The sequence below is a fragment of the Xylocopa sonorina genome, chromosome 2 (genome assembly GCF_050948175.1).
Source record: "Xylocopa sonorina isolate GNS202 chromosome 2, iyXylSono1_principal, whole genome shotgun sequence".
Classification (NCBI taxonomy): Eukaryota; Metazoa; Arthropoda; class Insecta; order Hymenoptera; family Apidae; genus Xylocopa; species Xylocopa sonorina.
The window spans coordinates 4330605-4343768 of NC_135194.1; positions in this window are offsets into that span (position 1 = coordinate 4330605).

The window sequence follows — 13164 nt, forward strand, 5'->3', positions numbered from 1 at the left end:
TAAATGCGACACTTCCTTGCAAGGAAATAGCGTTTGCAGATGTCTACGTATCGTGGCAATAGAGTTCTTATGGTTCTTAAAACGCGATATCGCATCTCATTTCTATGTTTCATGGTAAGATATAATATGATTTGCGAAGTGTTATGTATTCCTCGTCTACACTTCAAATGAATGTGAATGCGACACTTCCCCGCTAGGAAATAGCGTTTGCAGAAGTCTACGTATCGTAGCAATAGAGTTCTTATGATTCTTAAAACGCGATATCGCATCTCATTTCTATGGTTCATGGTAAGATATAATATGATTTGCGAAGTGTTATGTATTCCTCGTCTACACTTCAAATGAATGAAAATGCGACACTTCCTTGCTAGGAAATAGCGTCTGCAGATGTCTAGGTATCGTAGCGATAGAGTTCTAATGCTTCTTAAAACGCGATATCGCATCTCATTTCTATGTTTCATGGTAACATATAATATGATTAGCGAAGTGTTATGTATTCCTCGTCTACACTTCCTATGAATGTAAATGCGACACTTCCTTGCAAGGAAATAGCGTTTGCAGATGTCTACCTATCGTAGCAATAGAGTTCTAATGCTTCTTAGAACGCGATATCGCATCTCATTTCTATGTTTCATGGTAAGATATAATATGATTTGCGAAGTGTTATGTATTCCTCGTCTACACTTCAAATGTATGTAAATGCGACACTTCCTTGCTAGGAAATAGCGTCTGCAGATGTCTAGGTATCGTAGCGATAGAGTTCTAATGCTTCTTAAAACGCGATATCGCATCTCATTTCTATGTTTCATGGTAAGATATAATATGATTTGCGAAGTGTTATGTATTCCTCGTCTACACTTCAAATGTATGTAAATGCGACACTTCCTTGCTAGGAAATAGCGTCTGCAGATGTCTAGGTATCGTAGCAATAGAGTTCTTATGATTCTTAAAACGCGATATCGCATCTCATTTCTATGGTTCATGGTATGATATAATATGATTTGCGAAGTGTTATGTTTTCCTCGTCTACACTTCAAATGAATGTAAATGCGACACTTCCTTGCTAGGAAATAGCGTCTGCAGATGTCTAGGTATCACAGGGATAGAGTTCTAATGCTTCTTAAAACGCGATATCGCATCTCATTTCTATGGTTCATGGTAAGATATAATATGATTTGCGAAGTGTTATGTATTCCTCGTCTACACTTCAAATGAATGTAAATGCGACACTTCCTTGCTAGGAAATAGCGTCTGCAGATGTCTAGGTATCGTAGCGATAGAGTTCTAATGCTTCTTAAAACGAGATATTGCATCTCATATCTATGTTTCATGATAAGATACAATATTCATTGCGAAGTGTTATGCATTCCTCGTCTACGATTCAAATGAATGTAAATGCGACACTTCCTTGCAAGGAAATTGCGTTTGCAGATGTCTAGGTATCGTAGCAATAGAGTTCTAATGCTTCTTAAAACGCGACATCGCATCTCATTTCTATGTTTCATGGTAGGATATAATGTGATTTGCGAAGTGTTATGTATTCCTCGTCTGCACTTCAAATGAATGTAAATGCGACACTTCCTTGCAAGGAAATAGCGTTTGCAGATGTCTGCGTACCGTAGCAATAGAGTTCTTATGATTCTTAAAACGCGATATCGCATCTCATTTCTATGTTTCATGGTAAGATATAATATGATTTGCGAAGTGTTATGTATTCCTCGTCTACACTTCAAATGAATGTAAATGCGACACTTCCTTGCTAGGAAATAGCGTCTGCAGATGTCTAGGTATCGTAGCGATAGAGTTCTAATGCTTCTTAAAACGAGATACTGCATCTCATATCTATGGTTCATGGTAAGATATAATATGGTTTGCGAAGTGTTATTTGTTCCTCGTCTACACTTCAAATGAATGTAAATGCAACACTTCCTTGCAAGGAAATAGCGTTTGCAGATGTCTAGGTATCGTAGCAATAGGGTTCAAATGCTTCTTAAAGCGAGATATTGCATCTCATATCTATGTTTCATGATAAGATATAATATTCATAGCGAAGTGTTATGCATTCCTCGTATACGATTCAAATGAATGTAAATGCGACACTTCCTTGCAAGGAAATAGCGTTTGCAGATGTCTACGTATCGTAGCAATAGAGTTCTTATGATTCTTAAAACGCGATATCGCATCTCATTTCTATGGTTCATGGTAAGATATAATATGATTTGCGAATTGTTATGTATTCCTCGTCTACACTTCAAATGAATCTAATTGCGACACTTCCTTGCTAGGAAATAGCGTCTGCAGATGTCTAGGTATCGTAGCGATAGAGTTCTAATGCTTCTTAAAACGAGATATTGCATCTCATATCTATGTTTCATGATAAGATATAATATTCATTGCGAAGTGTTATGCATTCCTCGTCCACGATTCAAATGAATGTAAATGCGACACTTCCTTGCAAGGAAATAGCGTTTGCAGATGTCTAGGTATCGTAGCAATAGAGTTCTAAGGCTTCTTAAAACGCGATATCGCATCTCATTTCTATGTTTCATGGTAAGATATAATATGATTTGCGAAGTGTTATGTATTCCTCGTCTACACTTCAAATGAATGTGAATGCGACACTTCCCCGCTAGGAAATAGCGTTTGCAGAAGTCTACGTATCGTAGCAATAGAGTTCTTATGATTCTTAAAACGCGATATCGCATCTCATTTCTATGTTTCATGGTAAGATATAATGTGATTTGCGAAGTGTTATGTATTCCTCGTCTACACTTCAAATGAATGTAAATGCGACACTTCTTTGCTAGGAAATAGCGTCTGCAGATGTCTAGGTATCGTAGCGATAGAGTTCTAATGCTTCTTAAAACGAGATACTGCATCTCATATCTATGGTTCATGGTAAGATATAATATGGTTTGCGAAGTGTTATTTGTTCCTCGTCTACACTTCAAATGAATGTAAATGCGACACTTCCTTGCTAGGAAATAGCGTCTGCAGATGTCTAGGTATCGTAGCGATAGAGTTCTAATGCTTCTTAAAACGAGATATTGCATCTCATATCTATGTTTCATGATAAGATATAATATTCATTGCGAAGTGTTATGCATTCCTCGTCTACGATTCAAATGAATGTAAATGCGACACTTCCTTGCAAGGAAATAGCGTTTGCAGATGTTTAGGTATCGTAGCGATAGAGTTCTAATGCTTCTTAAAATGAGATGTTGCATCTCATATCTATGTTTCATGATAAGATATAATATGATTTGCGAAGTGTTATGTATTCCTCGTCTACACTTCAAATGAATGAAAATGCGACACTTCCTTGCTAGGAAGTAGCGTCTGCAGATGTCTAGGTATCGTGGCAATAGGGTTCTAATGCTTCTTAAAACGCGATATCGCATCTCATTTCTATGTTTCATGGTAAGATATAATGTGATTTGCGAAGTGTTATGTATTCCTCGTCTGCACTTCAAATGAATGTAAATGCGACACTTCCTTGCAAGGAAATAGCGTTTGCAGATGTCTGCGTACCGTAGCAATAGAGTTCTTATGATTCTTAAAACGCGATATCGCATCTCATTTCTATGTTTCATGGTAAGATATAATATGATTTGCGAAGTGTTATGTATTCCTCGTCTACACTTCAAATGAATGTAAATGCGACACTTCCTTGCTAGGAAATAGCGTCTGCAGATGTCTAGGTATCGTAGCGATAGAGTTCTAATGCTTCTTAAAACGAGATACTGCATCTCATATCTATGGTTCATGGTAAGATATAATATGGTTTGCGAAGTGTTATTTGTTCCTCGTCTACACTTCAAATGAATGTAAATGCAACACTTCGTTGCAAGGAAATAGCGTTTGCAGATGTCTAGGTATCGTAGCAATAGGGTTCAAATGCTTCTAGAAGCGAGATATTGCATCTCATACCTATGTTTCATGATAAGATATAATATTCATTGCGAAGTGTTATGCATTCCTCGTATACGATTCAAATGAATGTAAATGCGACACTTCCTTGCAAGGAAATAGCGTTTGCAGATGTTTACGTATCGTAGCAATAGAGTTCTTATGATTCTTAAAACGCGATATCGCATCTCATTTCTATGGTTCATGGTAAGATATAATATGATTTGCGAATTGTTATGTATTCCTCGTCTACACTTCAAATGAATCTAATTGCGACACTTCCTTGCTAGGAAATAGCGTCTGCAGATATCTAGGTATCGTAGCGATAGAGTTCTAATGCTTCTTAAAACGAGATATTGCATCTCATATCTATGTTTCATGATAAGATATAATATTCATTGCGAAGTGTTATTTGTTCCTCGTCTACACTTCAAATGAATGTAAATGCAACACTTCCTTGCAAGGAAATAGCGTTTGCAGATGTCTAGGTGTCGTAGCAATAGGGTTCAAATGCTTCTTAAAGCGAGATATTGCATCTCATATCTATGTTTCATGATAAGATATAATATTCATTGCGAAGTGTTATGCATTCCTCGTATACGATTCAAATGAATGTAAATGCGACACTTCCTTGCAAGGAAATAGCGTTTGCAGATGTCTACGTATCGTGGCAATAGAGTTCTTATGGTTCTTAAAACGCGATATCGCATCTCATTTCTATGTTTCATGGCAAGATATAATATGATTTGCAAAGTGTTATGTATTCCGCGTCTACACTTCAAATGAATGTGAATGCGACACTTCCTCGCTAAGAAGTAGCGTTTGCAGAAGTCTACGTATCGTAGCAATAAGAGTTCTTATGATTCTTAAAACGCGATATCGCATCCCATTTCTATGGTTCATGGTATGATATAATATGATTTGCGAAGTGTTATGTATTCCTCGTCTACACTTCAAATGAATGTAAATGCGACACTTCCTTGCTAGGAAATAGCGTCTGCAGATGTCTAGGTATCGTAGCGATAGAGTTCTAATGCTTGTTAAAACGCGATATCGCATCTCATTTCTATGGTTCATGGTAAGATATAATATGATTTGCGAAGTGTTATGTAGTCCTCGTCTACACTTCAAATGAATGAAAATGCGACACTTCCTTGCTAGGAAATAGCGTCTGCAGATGTCTAGGTATCGTAGCGATAGAGTTCTAATGCTTCTTAAAACGCGATATCGCATCTCATTTCTATGTTTCATGGTAACATATAATATGATTTGCGAAGTGTTATGCATTCCTCGTCTGCGATTCAAATGAATGTAAATGCGACACTTCGTTGCAAGGAAATAGCGTTTGCAGATGTCTAGGTATCGTAGCAATAGAGTTCTAATGCTTCTTAAAACGCGATATCGCATCTCATTTCTATGTTTCATGGTAAGATATAATATGATTTGCGAAGTGTTATGTATTCCTCGTCTACACTTCAAATGAATGTAAATGCGACACTTCCTTGCTAGGAAATAGCGTCTGCAGATGTCTAGGTATCGTAGCGATAGATTTCTAATGCTTCTTAAAACGCGATATCGCATCTCATTTCTATGTTTCATGGTAAGATATAATATGATTTGCGAAGTGTTATGTACTCCTCGTCTACACTTCAAATGAATGAAAATGCGACACTTCCTTGCTAGGAAATAGCGTCTGCAGATGTCTAGGTATCGTAGCGATAGAGTTCTAATGCTTCTTAAAACGAGATATTGCATCTCATATCTATGTTTCATGATAAGATATAATATGATTTGCGAAGTGTTATGTATTCCTCGTCTACACTTCAAATGAATGAAAATGCGACACTTCCTTGCTAGGAAGTAGCGTCTGCAGATGTCTAGGTATCGTAGAAATAGGGTTCTAATGCTTCTTAAAACGCGATATCGCATCTCATTTCTATGTTTCATGGTAAGATATAATATGATTTGCGAAGTGTTATGTATTCCTCGTCTACACTTCAAATGAATGTAAATGCGACACTTCCTTGCTAGGAAATAGCGTCTGCAGATGTCTAGGTATCGTAGCGATAGAGTTCTAATGCTTCTTAAAACGCGATATCGCATCTCATTTCTATGGTTCATGGTATGATATAATATGATTTGCGAAGCGTTATGTATTCCTCGTCTACACTTCAAATGAATGTAAATGCAACACTTCCTTGCAAGGAAATAGCGTTTGCAGATGTCTAGGTATCGTAGCAATAGGGTTCAAATGCTTCTTAAAGCGAGATATTGCATCTCATATCTATGTTTCATGATAAGATATAATATTCATTGCGAAGTGTTATGCATTCCTCGCATACGATTCAAATGAATGTAAATGCGACACTTCCTTGCAAGGAAATAGCGTTTGCAGATGTCTACGTATCGTGGCAATAGAGTTCTTATGGTTCTTAAAACGCGATATCGCATCTCATTTCTATGTATCATGGCAAGATATAATATGATTTGCGAAGTGTTATGTATTCCTCGTCTACACTTCAAATGAATGTGAATGCGACACTTCCTCGCTAGGAAATAGCGTTTGCAGAAGTCTACGTATCGTAGCAATAGAGTTCTTATGATTCTTAAAACGCGATATCGCATCTCATTTCTATGGTTCATGGTAAGATATAATATGATTTGCGAATTGTTATGTATTCCTCGTCTACACTTCATATGAATGTAAATGCGACACTTCCTTGCAAGGAAATAGCGTTTGCAGATGTCTACCTATCGTAGCAATAGGGTTCTAATGCTTCTTAAAACGCGATATCGCATCTCATTTCTATGTTTGATGGTATGATATAATATGATTTGCGAAGTGTTATGTATTCCTCGTCTACACTCCAAATGATTGTGAATGCGACACTTCCTCGCTAGGAAATAGCGTTTGCAGAAGTCTACGTATCGTAGCAATAGAGTTCTTATGATTCTTAAAACGCGATATCGCATCTCATTTCTATGGTTCATGGTATGATATAATATGATTTGCGAAGTGTTATGTTTTCCTCGTCTACACTTCAAATGAATGTAAATGCGACACTTCCTTGCTAGGAAATAGCGTCTGCAGATGTCTAGGTATCACAGGGATAGAGTTCTAATGCTTCTTAAAACGCGATATCGCATCTCATTTCTATGGTTCATGGTAAGATATAATATGATTTGCGAAGTGTTATGTATTCCTCGTCTACACTTCAAATGAATGTAAATGCGACACTTCCTTGCTAGGAAATAGCGTCTGCAGATGTCTAGGTATCGTAGCGATAGAGTTCTAATGCTTCTTAAAACGAGATATTGCATCTCATATCTATGTTTCATGATAAGATACAATATTCATTGCGAAGTGTTATGCATTCCTCGTCTACGATTCAAATGAATGTAAATGCGACACTTCCTTGCAAGGAAATTGCGTTTGCAGATGTCTAGGTATCGTAGCAATAGAGTTCTAATGCTTCTTAAAACGCGATATCGCATCTCATTTCTATGTTTCATGGTAAGATATAATGTGATTTGCGAAGTGTTATGTATTCCTCGTCTGCACTTCAAATGAATGTAAATGCGACACTTCCTTGCAAGGAAATAGCGTTTGCAGATGTCTGCGTACCGTAGCAATAGAGTTCTTATGATTCTTAAAACGCGATATCGCATCTCATTTCTATGTTTCATGGTAAGATATAATATGATTTGCAAAGTGTTATGTATTCCGCGTCTACACTTCAAATGAATGTGAATGCGACACTTCCTCGCTAAGAAGTAGCGTTTGCAGAAGTCTACGTATCGTAGCAATAAGAGTTCTTATGATTCTTAAAACGCGATATCGCATCTCATTTCTATGGTTCATGGTATGATATAATATGATTTGCGAAGTGTTATGTATTCCTCGTCTACACTTCAAATGAATGTAAATGCGACACTTCCTTGCTAGGAAATAGCGTCTGCAGATGTCTAGGTATCGTAGCGATAGAGTTCTAATGCTTGTTAAAACGCGATATCGCATCTCATTTCTATGGTTCATGGTAAGATATAATATGATTTGCGAAGTGTTATGTAGTCCTCGTCTACACTTCAAATGAATGAAAATGCGACACTTCCTTGCTAGGAAATAGCGTCTGCAGATGTCTAGGTATCGTAGCGATAGAGTTCTAATGCTTCTTAAAACGCGATATCGCATCTCATTTCTATGTTTCATGGTAACATATAATATGATTTGCGAAGTGTTATGCATTCCTCGTCTGCGATTCAAATGAATGTAAATGCGACACTTCGTTGCAAGGAAATAGCGTTTGCAGATGTCTAGGTATCGTAGCAATAGAGTTCTAATGCTTCTTAAAACGCGATATCGCATCTCATTTCTATGTTTCATGGTAAGATATAATATGATTTGCGAAGTGTTATGTATTCCTCGTCTACACTTCAAATGAATGTAAATGCGACACTTCCTTGCTAGGAAATAGCGTCTGCAGATGTCTAGGTATCGTAGCGATAGATTTCTAATGCTTCTTAAAACGCGATATCGCATCTCATTTCTATGTTTCATGGTAAGATATAATATGATTTGCGAAGTGTTATGTACTCCTCGTCTACACTTCAAATGAATGAAAATGCGACACTTCCTTGCTAGGAAATAGCGTCTGCAGATGTCTAGGTATCGTAGCGATAGAGTTCTAATGCTTCTTAAAACGAGATATTGCATCTCATATCTATGTTTCATGATAAGATATAATATGATTTGCGAAGTGTTATGTATTCCTCGTCTACACTTCAAATGAATGAAAATGCGACACTTCCTTGCTAGGAAGTAGCGTCTGCAGATGTCTAGGTATCGTAGAAATAGGGTTCTAATGCTTCTTAAAACGCGATATCGCATCTCATTTCTATGTTTCATGGTAAGATATAATATGATTTGCGAAGTGTTATGTATTCCTCGTCTACACTTCAAATGAATGTAAATGCGACACTTCCTTGCTAGGAAATAGCGTCTGCAGATGTCTAGGTATCGTAGCGATAGAGTTCTAATGCTTCTTAAAACGCGATATCGCATCTCATTTCTATGGTTCATGGTATGATATAATATGATTTGCGAAGCGTTATGTATTCCTCGTCTACACTTCAAATGAATGTAAATGCAACACTTCCTTGCAAGGAAATAGCGTTTGCAGATGTCTAGGTATCGTAGCAATAGGGTTCAAATGCTTCTTAAAGCGAGATATTGCATCTCATATCTATGTTTCATGATAAGATATAATATTCATTGCGAAGTGTTATGCATTCCTCGCATACGATTCAAATGAATGTAAATGCGACACTTCCTTGCAAGGAAATAGCGTTTGCAGATGTCTACGTATCGTGGCAATAGAGTTCTTATGGTTCTTAAAACGCGATATCGCATCTCATTTCTATGTATCATGGCAAGATATAATATGATTTGCGAAGTGTTATGTATTCCTCGTCTACACTTCAAATGAATGTGAATGCGACACTTCCTCGCTAGGAAATAGCGTTTGCAGAAGTCTACGTATCGTAGCAATAGAGTTCTTATGATTCTTAAAACGCGATATCGCATCTCATTTCTATGGTTCATGGTAAGATATAATATGATTTGCGAATTGTTATGTATTCCTCGTCTACACTTCATATGAATGTAAATGCGACACTTCCTTGCAAGGAAATAGCGTTTGCAGATGTCTACCTATCGTAGCAATAGGGTTCTAATGCTTCTTAAAACGCGATATCGCATCTCATTTCTATGTTTGATGGTATGATATAATATGATTTGCGAAGTGTTATGTATTCCTCGTCTACACTCCAAATGATTGTGAATGCGACACTTCCTCGCTAGGAAATAGCGTTTGCAGAAGTCTACGTATCGTAGCAATAGAGTTCTTATGATTCTTAAAACGCGATATCGCATCTCATTTCTATGGTTCATGGTATGATATAATATGATTTGCGAAGTGTTATGTTTTCCTCGTCTACACTTCAAATGAATGTAAATGCGACACTTCCTTGCTAGGAAATAGCGTCTGCAGATGTCTAGGTATCACAGGGATAGAGTTCTAATGCTTCTTAAAACGCGATATCGCATCTCATTTCTATGGTTCATGGTAAGATATAATATGATTTGCGAAGTGTTATGTATTCCTCGTCTACACTTCAAATGAATGTAAATGCGACACTTCCTTGCTAGGAAATAGCGTCTGCAGATGTCTAGGTATCGTAGCGATAGAGTTCTAATGCTTCTTAAAACGAGATATTGCATCTCATATCTATGTTTCATGATAAGATACAATATTCATTGCGAAGTGTTATGCATTCCTCGTCTACGATTCAAATGAATGTAAATGCGACACTTCCTTGCAAGGAAATTGCGTTTGCAGATGTCTAGGTATCGTAGCAATAGAGTTCTAATGCTTCTTAAAACGCGATATCGCATCTCATTTCTATGTTTCATGGTAAGATATAATGTGATTTGCGAAGTGTTATGTATTCCTCGTCTGCACTTCAAATGAATGTAAATGCGACACTTCCTTGCAAGGAAATAGCGTTTGCAGATGTCTGCGTACCGTAGCAATAGAGTTCTTATGATTCTTAAAACGCGATATCGCATCTCATTTCTATGTTTCATGGTAAGATATAATATGATTTGCGAAGTGTTATGTATTCCTCGTCTACACTTCAAATGAATGTAAATGCGACACTTCCTTGCTAGGAAATAGCGTCTGCAGATGTCTAGGTATCGTAGCGATAGAGTTCTAATGCTTCTTAAAACGAGATATTGCATCTCATATCTATGTTTCATGATAAGATACAATATTCATTGCGAAGTGTTATGAATTCCTCGTCTACGATTCAAATGAATGTAAATGCGACACTTCCTTGCAAGGAAATTGCGTTTGCAGATGTCTAGGTATCGTAGCAATAGAGTTCTAATGCTTCTTAAAACGCGATATCGCATCTCATTTCTATGTTTCATGGTAAGATATAATGTGATTTGCGAAGTGTTATGTATTCCTCGTCTGCACTTCAAATGAATGTAAATGCGACACTTCCTTGCAAGGAAATAGCGTTTGCAGATGTCTGCGTACCGTAGCAATAGAGTTCTTATGATTCTTAAAACGCGATATCGCATCTCATTTCTATGTTTCATGGTAAGATATAATATGGTTTGCGAAGTGTTATTTGTTCCTCGTCTACACTTCAAATGAATGTAAATGCAACACTTCCTTGCAAGGAAATAGCGTTTGCAGATGTCTAGGTATCGTAGCAATAGGGTTCAAATGCTTCTTAAAGCGAGATATTGCATCTCATATCTATGTTTCATGATAAGATATAATATTCATTGCGAAGTGTTATGCATTCCTCGTATACGATTCAAATGAATGTAAATGCGACACTTCCTTGCAAGGAAATAGCGTTTGCAGATGTCTACGTATCGTAGCAATAGAGTTCTTATGATTCTTAAAACGCGATATCGCATCTCATTTCTATGGTTCATGGTAAGATATAATATGATTTGCGAATTGTTCTGTATTCCTCGTCTACACTTCAAATGAATCTAATTGCGACACTTCCTTGCTAGGAAATAGCGTCTGCAGATGTCTAGGTATCGTAGCGATAGAGTTCTAATGCTTCTTAAAACGATATATTGCATCTCATATCTATGTTTCATGATAAGATATAATATTCATTGCGAAGTGTTATGCATTCCTCGTCTACGATTCAAATGAATGTAAATGCGACACTTCCTTGCAAGGAAATAGCGTTTGCAGATGTCTAGGTATCGTAGCAATAGAGTTCTAATGCTTCTTAAAACGCGATATCGCATCTCATTTCTATGTTTCATGGTAAGATATAATATGATTTGCGAAGTGTTATGTATTCCTCGTCTACACTTCAAATGAATGTGAATGCGACACTTCCCCGCTAGGAAATAGCGTTTGCAGAAGTCTACGTATCGTAGCAATAGAGTTCTTATGATTCTTAAAACGCGATATCGCATCTCATTTCTATGTTTCATGGTAAGATATAATGTGATTTGCGAAGTGTTATGTATTCCTCGTCTACACTTCAAATGAATGTAAATGCGACACTTCCTTGCTAGGAAATAGCGTCTGCAGATGTCTAGGTATCGTAGCGATAGAGTTCTAATGCTTCTTAAAACGAGATACTGCATCTCATATCTATGGTTCATGGTAAGATATAATATGGTTTGCGAAGTGTTATTTGTTCCTCGTCTACACTTCAAATGAATGTAAATGCAACACTTCCTTGCAAGGAAATAGCGTTTGCAGATGTCTAGGTATCGTAGCAATAGGGTTCAAATGCTTCTTAAAGCGAGATATTGCATCTCATATCTATGTTTCATGATAAGATATAATATTCATTGCGAAGTGTTATGCATTCCTCGTATACGATTCAAATGAATGTAAATGCGACACTTCCTTGCAAGGAAATAGCGTTTGCAGATGTCTACGTATCGTAGCAATAGAGTTCTTATGATTCTTAAAACGCGATATCGCATCTCATTTCTATGGTTCATGGTAAGATATAATATGATTTGCGAATTGTTATGTATTCCTCGTCTACACTTCAAATGAATCTAATTGCGACACTTCCTTGCTAGGAAATAGCGTCTGCAGATGTCTAGGTATCGTAGCGATAGAGTTCTAATGCTTCTTAAAACGAGATATTGCATCTCATATCTATGTTTCATGATAAGATATAATATTCATTGCGAAGTGTTATGCATTCCTCGTCTACGATTCAAATGAATGTAAATGCGACACTTCCTTGCAAGGAAATAGCGTTTGCAGATGTCTAGGTATCGTAGCGATAGAGTTCTAATGCTTCTTAAAATGAGATGTTGTATCTCATATCTATGTTTCATGATAAGATATAATATGATTTGCGAAGTGTTATGTATTCCTCGTCTACACTTCAAATGAATGAAAATGCGACACTTCCTTGCTAGGAAGTAGCGTCTGCAGATGTCTAGGTATCGTGGCAATAGGGTTCTAATGCTTCTTAAAACGCGATATCGCATCTCATTTCTATGTTTCATGGTAAGATATAATATGATTTGCGAAGTGTTATGTATTCCTCGTCTACACTTCAAATGAATGTAAATGCGACACTTCCTTGCTAGGAAATAGCGTCTGCAGATGTCTAGGTATCGTAGCGATAGAGTTCTAATGCTTCTTAAAACGCGATATTGCATCTCATATCTATGGTTCA